Raw genomic sequence first — 18,877 nt, 5'->3', positions numbered from 1 at the left:
TGCTTCTATTACTTTGTAGGTAATGTTATAAAACAGAATGGGATCACATTTACATCGTTATGCTGATGATACACAATTATATTTGTCCATGAAAACCAATGAATCCATTCAGCTACTTAGACTACAAGCCTGTCATAAAGACATAAAAACCTGGATGACCCAAAATTTTCTCCTTTTGAACACAGACAAGACTGAGGTTTTAGTTTTTGGACCTGAGCATTTTAGGAATAATTTTTTCAGTCTTTTACCCTGCTTAGATGGCATTAATCTGGCCTCCAGCTCTAATGTTAAATTCTTGTGGCTGTTTTTGATCAGGACATGTCTTTTATCCCCCACATTAAAAACATTACTAGAACTGCCTTCTTCCACCTGCGTAATATCACTAAAATTAGAAACATCTTATCTAAAAGTGATGCAGAAAAACTGGTTCATGCATTTGTCACCTCTAGACTGGACTATTGCAATGGTTTATTATTTGGGTGTCCAAATACTTCTTTAAAATGTCTTCATTTAATCCAAAACGCTGCTGTCAGAGTCTTAACTGGAGTTTGTAGGAGAGATCATATCTCTCCAGTTATAGCTTCTCTCCACTGGCTCCCTGTCAAATCCTGAATTGAATTCAAAATCTTACTTCTAACCTACAAATAATCTTATCGTTTCATATGTTCCTAACAGAGCACTTTGCTCTCAAACCGCAGGCTTACTTGTGGTTCCTTGAGTTTCCAAAAGCAGAATGGGAGGAAGATCTTTCAGTTATCAGGCTCCTCTCTTGTGGAATTAACTTCCAATTTATGTCCGTAAGGATGACACATTGTCCAGTTTTAAGACTGGGCTTAAGAATTTCCTTTTTCATAAATCCTATAGTTAGGGTTGGCTTGTTATGCTCCTATAGATTTAGACCACTAGAGGACTACTAGACTATTGGAGGACAAATTGACCTCATTTCCTTAAATGAATTGTTACAATTGAAAAGTTTTAATTTGATATTATTTCTATCTTAACGTGATTCTTGACCTGCTATTGTGCGTCTGTTCCTCCTTCCTGTCCTCTCAAACCCAGCTGGTCGAAGCAGATGTCCATTTGTCCTGAGCCTGGTTCTGCTAGACCGTGTTCATACCAGCATACAAGATGCATATAGAGCCATACCACGACCCCACCTTGGCCTCTCTGACCACATCTCCATCTTTCTGGCCCCTGTCTACCACCCTCGACTGAGACGTTCCAGACCCACACAGAAGACCATCACTGTGTTGTCCAGTGACAGTGACTCTGTACTGCAGGACTATTGTGTGCACGCACAGACTAGCAGGTCTACGGGGGGGGGGCACTGTAAATGAGGGAGAACTGGATCTGGAGGAATACAAATCTGACTCACCTCACATCTGTAGAGAAGTTCCTCAGTTAAGGAGTACCTTTAGTAGGATTAATCCTCACAAAGCCACTGGCCCAGACAACATCCGGGGGAGTGTGCTGAGGGACTGTGCCGATCAGCTCTGCGAGATGCTGGCCAATATCTTTAACTCCTTCCTCACCCTGGCAACTGTTCCCACCTGCCTGAAGACCGCCACTATCATTTCAGTTCTGAAGAGCTCTGCAGCGACTGGTCTGAATGACTACCAGCCAGTAGCCACTCACTATGATAGTTGCTAAATGCTTTGAAAGACTGGTCATGACCCACATCAAAGCTACCATCAACATCAGCAAGGACCCACATCAGTATGCATACCACAAGAGGGCAGCTGTGGCTGAGTGGTTAGAGCAGTCGTCCTCCAATGCAAAAGTTGGGGGTTTGAATCCACCAGCAGTCACATGCCAAAGTATCCCTGGACAAGACAATGAATCTCTCATTGTTTCCTATGTGTGTCCCATTGGTTTATGAATGTGATAAAGCTCTGATTAGTCTCTTTAGAATGATTTGTTCAATTAGCTTTGTAGAGATCTAGTAGAGTGCTGTATGAGTGGGTAAATGAGACACAGATTGTATTGTAAACTCTTTGAGGGGCCGTTTACATGGCGCATATTTTGAGTGCATCCGCAGCTTTCTCTCTGCGGTTCTGTTGATCATTTACACGACACCAGTGGCCCCCCTCTTTGAATCCGGAGGTTTCTGAACCCACCTTCCAGAGTGAAGGTTTTTCGCTGACCCCCCGCTGATAATGTAAACATCTCCCACTGAGGCTTTGTGTTAAACCACATGTGCACACGCACGCACGGACAGAAGCTATATTTCTATCAACATGGCGGCGGACAGTGCTTTCAGAACTACAACTGATGGAATATATTTTTAATCTCGTAGTTAATCTACGTCAGATTCTAGGTGCTGTGACCGACATCTGTGTTGGAAGAGACACAATCTGATCCAGTTCTAATATCGCTGTTTATAGAACGAGGCATGCGCACACGTTGCGCTGCACTATAACATCTAAATGTGCTAAATAATAAGTTTAATAATAATAAACAGTATTTATGTTAGTGTGCGAGATATAATGAAGCTATCTGGACATTATGTAATTCAAATTTAAAATGATGCTAAACATATAGCGTGAACACTAAAGTTGAAAATGAAGACTTTAGGTTTAATTTTTATTTATTTATTCAACACCACAAACTGTATGTCACACAAACACTGATAATTAAACTGAACACACTATTAAAAACGTTAACTGTATACTACATTAATTAACTGGACTCTCCTCTGTTTTCATCCAGGATGTCCGATGTTGTTCATCTGGCTCGTTCAGGCTGTCACTCCTTTGATTAATGCAGCTTAAAACATCGAATGGGTTGAATAAAACAACTGAGAGGAATTATAAATAAATAGTTCATCCAACAGCTCTCTTCGACATCCTCCTGCAGTTCATCTGGGCTGAGCCTCGTTCAGAACTGGTCCACCTGGTGGAAGGACAGCTCCTTCTTCTTTCAGGAAAAATAAAAACTTAAAAGTTGGTTGTTTTGTAACCAAAGTAAACACAAGCTAACATTATTAAGAACATTTGATTTACCTGCAGTAATCAGCTACTGATTATCATGGAATAAAGTCCGACATCGTCCACTCGGTTCTGGTCCACTCAGCGACCGGTGTGGAGCTGTTAGACGAAGCGGTCCCGCTTGGCATCAAATCTGTCGACTCTTCTCCAAAATCCAGCCAGAATCCAGCTTTTACTTGTTGTTACGTTATTGTTAGCTGAGCTTTTTAGCTCACAGGAAAGAAGCGTGCCGAGGTAGCACGCATGCGCATTAGGTGAAGGTACAAAATTCACAGTGCCATCTAACGACCTGGCATGGTAACTACAGTGGATTCGGGAGGGCGGGGGGGAATCCTTCGGATGCATGTAAACCCAAAATCCAACCGTGTCAACGCAAATCTTTTCCTCTAATTAACATACGAAAAAAACCTACGTTTCCCTGCATCCTGTCCGTGTAAATAGGGCCTGAGTGTCTTCATAAGATAGAAAGGCGCTATATATGGTAAGCACAGGCCATTTACCATTACCATTTACCCTGATGGACAAACTACTCACACTAGGACTAAGCACCTCCCTATGCAACTGGGTCCTGGATTTCTTAAGTAACAGGCCACAGTCTATGAAGATCCACAACTTCTTCTCCACCATAACCATCAGCACTGGCTCAGGGCTGTGTGTTGAGCCCCTTCCTGTTCACTCTGCTCACATATGACTGTGCACCTACCCATCTACCCATCCAGGCTGTCAAATTGTAAAGTTTACAGACGATACAGTAGTGGTTGGATGCATCACAAACAATGATGAGTCCAGCTACAGGCAGGAGGTGGAACACATGGCGAGCTGGTGCAGGAAGAACAACCTCCGCATCAATGTGAAGAAGATGATGTGGATTTTAGAATGAGCAAACACCCCCCCCACACACACCCACCCCAACATAGGAGGTTCTGCAATGGAAGTGGTGTCCAGTTACAAGTGGGTGTGCACCTGAACAACAACCTCAGCTGGGGCAACAACACCACCAGCCTGATCAAGAAAGCTCATCAGAGACTCTAATTCCTCAGGCGGCTGAGGCGAGCTGGACTGGGAAGCTCAGTCCTCACCTCTGTAGTATGAACAGGGTGCAGATATATTCATACATTTAACGGGTTCTTCATTTTTCTGACTGTGTAACATGCGTGCATTGAGTTTAACAGAAATGTAACGAGAGACGTTATTTAACTTTGACCCATCAAAATGAATGCGGTCATTTATTTACAGAATCAAAGTTTAACATCAAACATTTACATTAATTTGGCAAAATATGAAAATAACAACAGCATAGTTTTACAGGAAGTGAGAACAATACGGCGATTGTTTTCACTTTTCAGCTAAAACGGCAGACATCAATTAATCAGCTTTAAAATCAGGAAAACCATACGGCCATGATTTTCCGTTGCATCACCACAGACATTAATGAAAACATCTGGATTAATTTTCTAGCAGAAAGGAGAGTTAAAGATGGAAAATGGAGATTTATCTTACAGAGAGATGTGTGAGGGAATTTATCTGTAGTACCAGAACAACACGCTCTTTGGAAAATCAGCTTGGCCAACGGTACGCTTGGTCGAAATAGAACTTTTACCTTGCAGATGATAAAAATCAGCGTCGGTGTAGAGTTCTCCTTTTGACTCTTTTCAGCGTCTCCGTGAGGACAGCTAACAACCCTTAGGAGTCGTGTGAGGTTATCCAAACAGAAGCTATAATTCCCAACATCGTCTCTGGATCAGCTTGAATGCCTGCGTGTGCATCCAAGAACTCTGAACTCTTTTCTCCCACTCTTTCAGGCTCTTCTCATCTCGTCTCGACTCATCTCGACACAGACTCTGAGAGAACCGGGAAGTTGCCACATTTAAATGGGTTCGACTTCCGGGTCATTTGAGAGCTTTTTCATTGGTGGATAGACCAGAACAGAGGTGTGGTTTGTGATGTAAGGTGTTATGGAAAGTCAAGGATAGAGATTAAGATTGTTTAAAACAGACAGAAAGATTGTTGGAGAAATTCAGACTCCGTGGAGTCAATTCACCTAGTATCTGCTGTGAAAGTTAAACATGACATTTCTTTTCAGTAAACTTTTTAGTTGACCGAAACTCGAACTCTAACACACTTACAAATTTGCTCATTGAAGACAGAAAAATCAAGAAATGCATATTACCCTGATTTCTTCTTTGAATGAGGAATAAAAATCATTACTTACTGTTTATGTAAATAAAAATGAGTAGTTCTCTTCAACCTGTAAACATTGTTTGAACTAACACAATTTGATTATCAAAACATTTGTAAAATAGTAATGATCATAGAGAATTGTCATTTCTACTTGATTAATTCAAGAAAGAAAGTCTCAGGATGGGTCAAACTGTATTTCTGGATGCAGATCAATGAAATGACAGTTTCTGTCCCACAAGGTTCTTAAGGTCAAGGGTTTTGACCTTAGGTTAGGTTCACTACACCTCCTTCTACAGGTGTGCAGTAGAGATCATCCTGTGCTCCAGCATCAACGTGTGGCATGGAGGCTGCACAGCTGCATAAAGAAAAGATTTGCAGAGAGTGGTTAAGGCTGCACAGAAATCTGTTGGAGTCAGCCTCCCTACCATCACAGACACCTAAACCTCCAGAAGCAGGAAGAGGGCCACCTGCATCATGAAGGACCCCACTCACCCAGCACACACTTTCTGCCCCACTTCCCTCAGGCAGGAGGTTGAGGAGTATTAAGTGTAGAACCACTATCTAAAAAGTTGTCTGTTCCTCTGGACATTCAAAAAACTAAGAAAAAAAAAAGTAGAAATGTTTCGTCTTCCATCCGAAAGACTTCTTCAGTCTGAGGTGCTGTATTCAGCTCGGTCTTATAAATATCACCTTCTCATAGTGGATCAACCAGTTTGATGTTGACAGCCAAAACTAGCTGCTCACATGATCAAGAAGGAAGGTCAGCCTCACGATGGATCATTAGCACCTTGATGGCTGTTTACTATTCACAGGGGGCTGAGTGATACTAGCAATAACAGCATTGTAAGAGGGGGACAGTTGAATTTGGAGGCCTCCTCCCCTGTTTAATGATGGATGATTTATTTTCACAAAGATGGCTTCCTTTATGCCTCTCTCAAACCATTGTTCCTCTCTATCCAGGATGTGAACATCTTTATCCCTGAATGAGTGACCGCTGGCCTGGAGAGGAGTGTAGACTGCAGAGTCCTGGCCTGATGATGTTGATCTTCTGTGCTGGGCCATTCTTTTGGCCAGTGGCTGTTTAGTTTCCTGGATGCCAGACTGATCACAGACTCTTCTGACACTGAACAACATACACAATATTACTCTGTTTGTGCCGGGGGACTGGATCTTTGGGATGAACCAGTCTTTGTCGTAATGTATTTTGGGGTTTAAAAGTCACTGGGACGTTGTGTTTAGAAAATAAACGTCTCAGTTTCTCTGATACTCCCGCAACATATGGAATGACCACTGGTCTGGGTCTGGGTTCCTCCTTTTCACCTGATGGCTGACTGGAGTCCTGTTTGGGTTTCTTCTCTGCTTTCAGGAAGGCCCAGTTAGGATATCCACATTGCTCTAGAGCCTGTCTTGTGTGGGATTTCTCCTTCTGCCTAGCTCCTGAGTTTTGGTTGTCAGCAGCAAACTGGTTGATCCACTATGAGAAGGTGCCATTTATAAGACCGAGCTGAAAACAGCACCTCAGACTGTGGAAGTCTTTCTGATGGAAGACAAAACATTTCTACATTTTTTTTGTTTGTTTTGCTTTGTTTTGCTTTTTGAATGTCCAGAGGACCAGATTTAACTTTTTTAGATTTTTCTACCTGGATTACTGAGCATGCATCAGGACATTTAATTTTAAGACAAAAAAGTATTTTCAAATTTGTAATGCATGCCATAAAGTGAACTCACAAGAATTATTTGTATTTGAAATATAGCAAAGAGTCATAACTCCAGTAAGAAAGGGTGCAGTATTTGCAGCTCCTCATCTTATATATTTATACTCAACACCAAGTATCATCAAATTACTTTAAGAGGTGTATGAGTATTTGAGCTGACAAAAAAAATGTTAACAGATGAACGAACGGACGACTCACGCTGTAACATAATAACACAAGCCTACAGGCGTAGAAAAAATATATAAAAACCCGATTTTCAACAGGATGTATAAAATAAGATGGTGGTGTTGCTACTATTATTGTATTTGTAAGTTAATGTAGGATTAAGAACAAATAGCTTCGTCCTTTTCCTACAGATCCTTTACTTATTGTGTGTAATTTCCATCCCATTGTCATGAGAATATATGGTCATGTATTTGTTGTCTGATATTTAAAATATTATTTAAACATGTTTAAAATAATTTTTCTCCAACGAAAATTTCTTGTTGCATCAATGCAGCACTGACAGAAAATGTTAGCATACCTACAACCAACTTAAGACAGGCAAACACGTGTTTCTATTGGTCCACTGGCAATACAGAGTTAATGATGAGAAAAAATTTATTGTACACACCAAACACACATTTCTTTTTTCATTTACCCTTTATTTATACAGGTAGTCTTATTGAGCCACGAGAACTCATTTTCAAGAAGGACCTGTTTAGGGAGCAGATGGGGGTTAAGGGCCTTGCTCATGGGCCCAGAGTGGGGCGAATGAAGGTGGGGGCAAGTGTGGATGCTTCACCTACCCCACCCACATTTTTGATGTTGTCAGTACCAGGGCGTGAACCGGCGATCTTCCAATCACAGGCCCACCTTCTCTAACCTCTGTGCCACCACTCCCCCTATAATGGACCAATAAGTAAAAAATACACACAAAAAAATACACATCCTTCTTTATGCAATTACTGTACTTGCTGCCATACACGTTGCATTGCCCTATAAGTTGCATCAGTCCAATTATGTCTAATATAAAGTGTTTGTGTGTGTGTGTGTGGGGGGGACATAAATATGTTGCTTTGCCGTATAAGTCACATCTATTAGGTGTCACCACTGACAACCCGGAAATGTGGGCCGGTGTTGGGCCAAAAATCGAATGGCCGCCAAATGGCGGCTGTGGGAGTGTGCGCGGGAGGACTTTAACAAGAATTTAACAAGATTAACACTTAAAAACAATCATTTGTTTGCTCGACATTATAGTAAAGGTGTGTCTCAGTTTAACTTTTCCTTAATAAATGCATGTTAATGGTCAAATCAGCTGAATTTCAAAAATCGAAACGCGGAAGCGGGAGCGGGCAGAGAGATGACTCGCTGTGTATTTTTTCAAAATGTAACAAGATAACCACCTAAAACCAATTATTTGTTTGCTCGACGTTATAGCAAAGGTGTCTCAGTTTAACTTTTCCTTAATAAATGCACTTTAAAGGTCAAATCAGCTACATTTTGCCTGGGTGACGCGGCAAAATGCAGCTGATTTGACATTTGCTCCAGGAGTTCCGGAGCGAGATGAAGGTGGCTTTGTATGGCAAGCAAAGTGTCTCATTAAAAGCCACTTTTTGTAAGAGTCCTGCCCTGCACCCTGCCTTCCTCTCTCTTTTACACTCCTAATTGGCAACAGCTGCAGATGATCCACACAGCACCCAGGAGGAGTATAAGAAGCTTCAGGAACCACTCTGCAGGCGCTGGGACATTGCCTACCAACGGTAGTTGTGTTCTGACCAGTTTATCTCTGAAATTAGTGGAAATTAATATTGTGTTTTTCTCTGCGCTTCCTCAGAGTTTGGATCTTGCTGTTTACCTGCCCTGCTTGACTCCCATATGAGCTTTGACTCCTCCTGCCTCTCTACAGCTGCTGTATGCCTTCCACCACTTGCCTTGTCTACTTGTTGTTTCACCTTGTGCTACTGGAGATCGTCTGGGCCAAAAATCTTCTCATTCCGTTTCCTGCTACCCACGGTAAGAATAATTCAACAAGACAAGTTCTCATCCAACAACAGCCCTTTAATGTCCCACTCTCTCCCCAGGTGTTCCCGTTCCTTCACATTGATGTCTTTATTAACAACACTCCTGTAAATAAACACTGTAAACGATTATCTGAGTCCTGGTCTCTGTTCAGTTCTGGTCTTTTGTCTGGGTACACCCGCAATCATAACAAGAATGTCCCAGCCAAACCAAGTACCCCTGAAAGACTCCGGATCTGAACAGAACCAACCCACTCTTCAGGCTATGTTACACAGAGTTAAGAAAAATGAAACTACTCTTGAACGCTTGTTAAACCTGCAACAGACTAACCAGTCTAATCTCCAGGAACTGGGCAGCATGTTGTTTTCAATCAAACAAGGGATGACTCAGCTCCTGCCACCTGCTGCAACACTTACACCTGAGGTCAGTCTTCCCATTCATAATCCTCCCCAAATGACCACCAAAGAGCAAAATTTAGAACCGGCTGAACTTTTTAGAGGAGAGCCTGAACTGTGTGGGGGTTTCGTACTTTAGTGTGAACTAACGTTTCAGAGAGCACTCGGTCTTTATTCTTCAGATGCTGCTAAAATCTCATTTTTCATCACTCAGCTAAAGGGGGACGCATTACGTTGGGCTCATGTTCATTTATCCTCTCACCCTGTCAGTACCTTAACCTTTTCCTCCCTTTTTAGAAGAGTTTATTCGTGTGTTTGATCAACCCCTCCAACGAGCAGAAGCAGTTAAACGTCTACTCACCCTTCGACAAAGCAGACGCTCTGTAACGGCTCATGCTCTGGAGTTTAGAATCACTGCCGCCTGAACCGGGTGGGGAGAGGTCGCACTCAGATGTACTTTCTTACACTCTCTCTCCAACTCCAATAGAGACCATTTGGTGGCACTAGAAGAGCCACAAAGTTTAGACAAATTAATTCAGTTAGCTATACGTATCGATATAATCAGCTACAAGAACGAAGGTGGGAAAGAAACTACAATTCCCAGAATTCACCTACTTCCGGTTTCCCCTCTACGTCAAAATGTCGACCTGTTTTCATTAGAAGAGACTACGTTTCCCAGAGTTCCACTGCTTCTGGGTTTCACTCCATGCTGAGACAACCACCTGCACTAACGCTCGAGTACAAACCCGACTCAGAACCAATGCAGTTGGGTCGCACTCGCCTCTCTCCAGAAGAAAGACAACGAAGAATTAACAATAAAGCTTGCATCTACTTTGGAGAACAAGGACATTTTATTGCTCGCTGCCCGCTCTTGGGAAACGGCTCCTCTCTCCAATAAGACAGGAGATATTGGTGAAAAACTCTTTTTCTTCTCCTGTCTCTCACTTGGAACATAATACCACCATTATTGTTGATCAAGAAAGTAAGTCGGTTACTGCTCAAGTGGACTCTGGGGCTGAGCAAAACCTCATTAGCCAGGACTTGGTTGAGCTCCTATCCATCCCTACACAACCTCTCCTCACTCCACTGATGATGGCTGGACTAACGGGTCAGAAGTTCGCCTCAGTTCTTAAGAAGACTCTACCGATACATCTCATGATCTCTGGAAACCATCATGAACACATTGAGTTTTTTGTATTTGAATCACCCATTACACAGCTTATCCTGGGTTTTCCTTGGCTCAGAGAACACAACCCCGTAATTAATTGGAGGGTTAAAAGAGTAGAACAATGGAGCCCACACTGTTTAATGAACTGTTTAAAAACTGCTGTTCCCTCTACTATTAAACGTCCTAAGGCATCCGATCCGGTCGATTTGTCTAAAATTCCTACAGTATACCATGACCTTGCTCCTGTATTTATTAAACAAAAGGCCCTATCGTTACCGTCGCACCGTCCATATGATTGCGCAATTGATTTACTACCAGGGGTTCCTCTTCCTTCTAGCCGCCTTTACAATTTGTCTGGTACAGAACGTGACTCTATGAAGGAGTATATTTCTGAATCATTGAACTTGGGAATAATTCGTCCCTCCACCTCTCCTGTTGGGGCAGGATTTTTCTTTGTGGCTAAAAAAGACAAAACCTTACATCCTTGCATAGACTATAGAGGATTAAATCAGATCACTATTAAGAATAAATATCCCTTAATAGACTCCATCCATGAACAATTGCACTCAGCTAAAATATTTTCCAAATTGGATCTCCGTAACGCTTATCACCTCGTCCGAATCAAGGAAGGTGATGAGTGGAAGACAGCATTTAAGACCCCCCTGGGACATTTTGAGTATTTAGTCATGCCATCTGGTGTCACCAATGCCCCATGCAGTTTTTCAAACATTGGTTAACAACATTTTGAGAGACTTTGTGAACATTTTTGTATTTGTGTACCTGGACGACATATTAATCTACTCACAGGATGAGGAACAACACGTTCATCACGTCAGAACCATCCTACAACGATTATATGAGAACCAACTGTACGTTAAAGCTGAAAAATGTGAATTTCATGTACAATCTGTTTCCTTTTTGGGCTTTATTTTTGAAGGAGGACAATACCGCACAGACCCTGAGAAAATGAAGGCAGTGGTGGAATGGCCAACACCTGAGACACGGAAGCAGCTGCAGCGATTTCTGGGCTTTGCCAACTTTTACCGTAGGTTCATCAAGAACCAAGGATTGCTGCTCCTCTCACCCAATTGATCTCCACCCTGCGTATTTTTAAGTGGACTCATGAGGCAGAAACGGCTTTTGGTGAGCTAAAGAGACTTTTTTCCTCTACTCCTATTCTTTGTCACCCTGATCCTAAGAGACAGTTTATCCTTGAGGTCGATGCATCAGACACTGGCGTAGGAGCCATTTTGTCTCAGAGGTCACTTATTGACAACAAAGTGCACCCCTGTGCATTCTTCTCTCGACGTCTTTCCTCTGCTGAACAGAACTACGATGTAGACAACCGTGAGCTCCTTGCCATCAAGTTGGCCTTGGAGGAGTGGCGACACTGGCTCGAGGGCACAGACACATCATTCCTCATTTGGACTGATCACAAGAACCTAACTTATCTCCGCGAGGCCAGGAGATTAAACCCGACAGGCTAGATGGCCATTGTTTTTTACGAGATTTAACTTTGTATTAACTTTCAGACCCGGCTCCAAAAATGTGAAGCCTGACGCCCTGTCTCGCCAGTTTTCACCACCAGAGGACACCCAACAGGAACCAAACATTCTACCCTCATCCTGTGTGGTTGGTTCGTTAACCTAATCCATTGAAAAAGACATCCTAGAGGCCCAGAAGTCTGAACCTGACCCAGGGACAGGTCCTACTGGCACTAAGTTTGTACCCACCAGTGTCAAGACTAAGGAACTCAACTGGCTCCACACTCATAAAATTTCTTGTCACCCAGGTGTTGCTCGTATGTCAGTTCTGACTAAGAGACACTTCTGGTGGCCCTCCATGAACAAAGATATAAAGAACTACATAGCCGCTTGCCCCACATGTGCCAGAAGTAAGACTGGCAACCAGCCCCCAGATGGAAAATTACAGCCACTTCCCACCCCTAGCTACCCGTGGTCCCATATCTCTCTAGACTTTGTTACTGGTTTGCCCCCCATCTTATGGTAAAACTGTTATTCTCACTGTCATTGACAGATTCTCTAAAGCCCCTTATCCACAGGGTCTTTTGGTGCTCCTATGTAACTAGTTTGGGCCGATTGCATAGTTTCTCCACAGTACCTTCAGCGGTGGAACCCGCACGATTTTTGGGACCTACTTCTCTGGGGTCCCAGGTCTGGTTCTTGTTGGGTCCAGATGTGACGTCAGTGCACTGTCGGTCACTGATTGGCCAGGGGGAGGAGTCACTAAATCTTTCAGAAACGTTTCAAAACACTGATCCGCCATTTGCAATTTTTCGGACTGCAGTAGCGGCTGGACCTATTTTAAAGATTTAAAAACAATAATGACAACACCATGGTCTAATGCTGAAGTGCTGGTGTTTTTTTTTTTGTGCTTGCTGGCCGACAACAAAATTCAGAGCGAGCTAGATGGAGTTCCGCCGGTCTACCTGGGTCCTCTCCACTGGAGCGTTGGAGCCAGGCAGGGCGTCATCTCCTCAAGCTAAAAGTTATCTATGGAAGTAAGTAAAAAGTGATATAAACCGTTGTGTTTTTTTTTGGTTGAAAACTGCATAAAGGGTGAAAGTTTGTTTTCTTTGAGAGAAGCTATCTGGCCAGAGTTAGCATGTAGCTTCATGTAGCTTCTCATACCGGTAGATCAGAATCAGAATCAGTTTATTATTGCCATGTCAATGAACGAGGTTCACAAACTAGGAATTTGCTTCGACATAAGGTGCCAATAGTAATAAAGTAAAATAAGGTAAAAATGAAAACATTACATAAGACATAAGACCTGTGCACACCCACAAATAAAGTAAAAATGAAAACATAGCATAAAACATGTGTACACCCATACAATAGAAAACAATAAAAAAGCTTAGAAAACAGTACAGATGGAGTATTCAATTATAATACAGATGTAATGTGACAAAAGCAGAAATTATGATGTAGTATTAGGAGTGTTCAGGAGTCCAACAGCAGAGGGGAAGAAACTGTTCTTATGGTGGGAGGTTCTGGTCCGAATGGACCGAAGCCTCCTGCCTCAGGGGAGTGATTCGAACAAACCGTGTGCAGGGTGAACAGGGTCAGCTGTGATCCGACCTGCTCGCCTCACAGTCCTGGAGACGTACAGGTCGTGGAGGGATAGAAGGCTGCAGCCGATCACCTTCTCAGCTGAGCGCACAACGCGCTGCAGTCTCACTTTGTCCCTGGCAGTGGCCCCGGCGTACCACACCGTGATGGAGGAGCTGAGGATGGACTCGATGATGGCCGTGTAGAACTGCACCATCAGCTTGGCCGGCAGCTTGGCCTTCTTCAGCTGTCGCAGGAAGTACAGTCTCTGCTGGGCCTTCTTGATGAGGGAGCTGATGGTCGGCTCCCACTTGAGGTCCTGGGTGATGGTGGTGCCGAGGAACCGATAAGAGTTCGCAGTGGTGATGGGGGTATCATTACAGGAGAGGGGGGGGGCAGAGGGGCTGGGGCTTTCCTGAAGTCCACAATCATCTCCACTGTCTTCCGGGCATTGAGTTCCAGGTTGTTGCAGCTGCACCAGGTCACCAGCCGGTCCACCTCCCTCCTGTATGCAGACTCATCACCGTCCGAGATGAGCCCGATGAGGGTGGTGTCATCTGCAAACTTAAGTTTCACAGAGTCATGGCTGGAGGTGCAGCAGTTGGTGTACAGGGAGAAAAGCAGGGGGGAAAGCACACAGCCCTGTGGAGACCCTGTGCTTACAGTCCGAGTGTCCGAGACAGCTCTCCCCAGCCGCACGCACTGACTCCGGTCTGTCAGGAAGTCTATGATCCACCTGCAGGTGGAGTCAGGTACATGGAGCAGGGAGAGCTTGTCTTGGAGCAGAGCAGGGAGGATGGTGTTAAATGCAGAGCTGAAGTCCACAAACAGGATCCTGGTTCCTTGGGAGTCCAGGTGCTGCAGGATGAAGTGGAGAGCCAGGTTTATTGCGTCATCTACAGACCTGTTGGCCCTGTAGGCAAACTGCAGGGGGTCCAGGAGGGTTGGTGATGGACTTGAGGTGAGATGAAACCAAGCGTTCAAAGGTTTTCATGACTACAGACGTGAGAGCTACAGGTCTGTAGTCATTTGGTCCTGTGACACATGGCTTCTTGGGGACAGGGACGATGATGGAGGACTTGAAACAGGCTGGGACGTGGCATGACTCCAGAGAAGAGTTGAAGATCCCTGTGAAGACCGAAGCCAACTCTCCAGCACAATGTCTCAGCATGGAGGGTGACACAAGGTCTGGGCCTGCAGCCTTATGTGTATTCAGCCTTTTAAAAAGCCTCCTTACTTTATCCTCTTGAACAGAGATAGCAGAGGGTTGACGGAGGGCTGTCCAAAGTGGTTAAACCAGTTGGGCTAGGGTTGGTGTGGAGGATGGAGGAATGTGAGTCCATGACTTCATATATATATACATATATATATATATATACATATTAGGGTTGTTATAGATAAACCGATATGACCGGATATCCGGTTTGACAAGCTAGCGATATGGTTGTGTCGGTAGCAGCCGTATAAATCGATAGCAACCAGCCACAAATGCTGAGATGAACCGGTTGAAGAGACATGAACCGGGTATCGCGAGACTAGCTCGGTTGACAGTGCGTTTATAAAACAACGCGAGAGTCGGAAATGCCCGCGAAGCTATTCTCACGCATGCTCCGTAGCTCACCAAGACAACGAGAATGGATGTAAATAGTAGCAGCGTTAGCGGGTCACCGAGAAAGATTTTCAATACAGCAGCCAGACAAAAGTCTAAAGTGTGGAACGTTTTCGGGTTTTACAAGAAGGACGGAAAACTCGACAAAAAACACGCTATTTGTAAGCTATGCAGAGCACCTCTGAAGTACACTGGTAGCACAACAAACCTTGATCAACATGCAACGAGAAAACAGAGAGGAGTATGGTGAACTTCTCAAGCCCCATAACAACGAACAGGAGCAGGCAGCTGCCACACAGAGAGCGACGGGTAACGTTATCACTAAATTTTACGGGCAACTCGGCGACAGTTCATCACGAGCTAAGGATATAACGGCATCAATAACCCGTTTCATAGCTAAGGGCTTATGGCCGTACAATATAGTGGAGGGGGAAGGATTTCAGGATTTGATTCATACGTTAGAGCCCAGATATAAGATTCCGTCCCGGCAGCATATCACAAACACATGCCAGCGTTGTATGCCCAAGTGAAGAGCCAAGTTGAAAAAGAATTGGCACATGCAGAGCGAGTTGCTATTACAACCGATGCCTGGATGTCATGCTCCACTGAGTCTTATGTGACCATCACTGTCCACTACATCTCTCCAGACTGGAAGTTAAATGTGCATGTGTTACAAACCAGGGCATTCAAAGGATCCCACACTGGGAAAAACATTGGTGCTCTGCTAAAACAGGCATGTGTTGACTGGAACCTTCTTGATAAAGATCCAGCCCTGGTGACAGACAATGCCACAAACATGGTATTAGCTGGAGTGGAAGCAGAGATGACCCCTCACCTCATGTGCTTTGCACACACTATTAATCTCGCCACACAGAAAGCCTTTAAAGTTGACACAGTAGCAAGGTTGCTGGGGAGAGTGAGGAAAGCCGTTGCCTTTTTTCATCGTAGTGTGAGGGCAGCAGAAATCCTTCAAGAGAAACAGAAACAACTAGCCTTGCCTTCCCACAAACTCATCCAAGATGTATCCACGCGGTGGAATAGCTCCCATGACATGCTTGAACGCTTTTTTGAGCAACATCCTGCGATTTCTGCAGCACTCATGTCCAGGGACCTCAGAAAAGGAGAAGAGGTGAATACTCTCAAGCACAAAGACTTCTGCGACATTGAAGACATTGTCAAACTGATGGCGCCGGTCAAACTTGTGACTACCAGCATGTCTGAAGACAAGCGACCCACACTCTCAATGATTCTTCCTGTAAAAGCAAAGCTTAAAAAGAACTTTGAACCATCAGATGAAGACTCAGTGTTAATCATAGAGATGAAGCAGGCGTTCAAGAATGACTTGGAGAAACGCTACACAGGCCTTGAAGATCTCTTCCACACTGCAGCAGCTCTGGACCCCCGTTTTAAGTCCCTGCCCTTCCTCAGTAACCATGATGCAGAGAGGACATTCACAAGCATATCAGCAGAAGCAGCATCCCTGCATCACAAGGTAAATCCCCCAACACACTGTCAAAATACATATTACAGTACATTCAGTTACAGTCTGCTGTGTTTTGTTGCTGTCATTAGATATATTCTGACTACTGTTTATTTGATTCTTTACACTGCATTTAACCATACTGTACACTAAATGTTATTTCATGTTTTATTTCTAGGTAACGGGGGGTTCAGTTCAGAGAGGTCCAGTGCAGACTGATCCATGTCAGAGTGAACCTGCAAATGGAGATCCGGACGTCTGCATTGATGTACCCCAGACCCAAGATGAGCATAAAGGTTTGTGAGTTTTATAACTTGTGATCAAGAACGAGAAGACTTTGTCTTAAACTTGTGCTGCAGTCATAGTATCAGTATAAAACACATTCACTATAATAAGAGGATCTGCATGCAAAGAAAGAGTTAAATAATAATGATGATGATAATATACATATTTTACATATGTACACGAGTCCTTACATAAATAAATTCTGAACATCAAATGAAGATTTATACATAAAATGGTAGTCAATAAAAAACTTCATGGCAAACATAGCCAGTAATATATGGTTCTTGTTTTCTATTTCAGATGATAAACCTCCTTGTAAAAAGAAGAATGTCAGCCCTGGACCAGCTGTTGGGAGAAGACTTTCAAGTAAGGACGGCATCTAGATCTGTGAGGGACCAGGCCAATGAAGAAGTCAAGAGGTACAGAGAGCGTGATCCTTTGCCCCTGAAAAAAACCCCACTACAGTGGTGGAAAGAGCAACAGGACTTGCCACTGCTGTCATCTATGGCTAAAATGTATCTGTGCATACCGGCCACCAGTGTGGCATCTGAGAGAGTTTTCAGCACTGCAGGAGATACTGTTTCCACAAAACGCAGTCTACTCAAACATGAGCATGTGGATCAGCTGATTTTCCTTAAGAAAAATCTGCTGCAAAAAAACGATGAGGACAGTGATTATGATGAATAAAAATATAATGTAGGTAAACATACAAACATAAGGAAGTGAACTACTTCACTGTGTTTGAGTTCAGATTGAACCTGACGTGAATGTAGAAATGCAGGACATTACTTTTGTTCAGACTACCTCACCAGGTCAGAAAGCTGCACTTTGATTTCTTTTATACATGTAATCGGCACTTTGACTGTTGATATGTGCTGCTGATTATCCATGCTGCTGATCTGATCTCATTCTGCTGTTTAAATGACATGATGTTATATTAATCTGTGCCCACCTGCTCACACAAACTCATGTTCGTGCTGCTGTTGTTAGGCGTACTGTTCTTGCATTATGTTTTTGTATTATTAAGTTCAAGTTCAAGTTGTGTTTATTTGTCATATGCAAGGTTAACACGATGAAATGCTCAGGATGAGAAGAACCGATTTGACTTGCTAAAAAACAAAAAACAAGCAAACAAGAAATACTAAAGCATGCAATAAGGGTACAAAGTAAACTACCAAAAAGTGAAAAAGTAATTATAATATTTACAAAGTTTCTGAAGAGAAAAATGGTAAACAACAACACTGTAGAATTTTTACGGTGAAGCAGAATGAATTTGTGTGAATAAGTATTTCAAGGTAGTAATGTAATATAAGCTAAAATGCACATGATATATATTGCACATAACTACCAAACTACACAGGGTGTGTGACAGGTTATTGCACAGGTGCTTTGTGCTTACTGTAGCTTATTCCTATTTTTTTTAATTACATGCTGCTGTAATCATTTGTGCATTTTATAATTTTTCTTTATTTTCTCATTTTATATTGATCCCATCAAACAAAGAAATATTCTTTTAGCTGGTCTTTTTAGGTCCATGTCTAAAAATAAACACATTGGACATGTGATTCTGTTGTTTGGCTTTTTACTTTATTTTTGCCAGTGCCTTACTGCACAATTTTAGATATGATATATGTAGACTTTTACAAATTTAAAAATAATGTAAGAATGTCACATTTATAGAAATGGCCCTTTTTGTTCATAATTAAATATTTGTCTACATTCAACAAATGTTAAACTGTAGAATTATATAAAGTTGAATCGAATCGAACCGAATCGCTCTTCCACTGTATCGAATCGAATCAAATCGTTCTGTTTTTAAAATAAATCGTTTTTGAATCGAATCGTAACCTTTGTATCTAGATGCGAATCGAATCGTCTATCACACAGAGATGTACAACCCTAATACATATACATACATATATATATAAATATATACACACACATATATATATATATATATATATATATATATATATATATATATA

General features: G+C 42.8%; 1 protein-coding gene across 1 annotated transcript in view; it reads right to left on the bottom strand.

The window, feature by feature from the left end:
- The window catches only part of ankrd6b (ankyrin repeat domain 6b), a gene marked incomplete in the record, with an annotated part of 167,747 nt that overhangs the window by 73,117 nt on the left and 75,753 nt on the right, over positions 1-18,877 (bottom strand).

The sequence above is a fragment of the Nematolebias whitei genome, chromosome 12 (assembly GCF_014905685.2).
Source record: "Nematolebias whitei isolate Nwh7 chromosome 12, NemWhi1, whole genome shotgun sequence".
Taxonomy (NCBI): Eukaryota; Metazoa; Chordata; class Actinopteri; order Cyprinodontiformes; family Rivulidae; genus Nematolebias; species Nematolebias whitei.
This window is presented reverse-complemented; position numbering and strand designations above follow the sequence as displayed.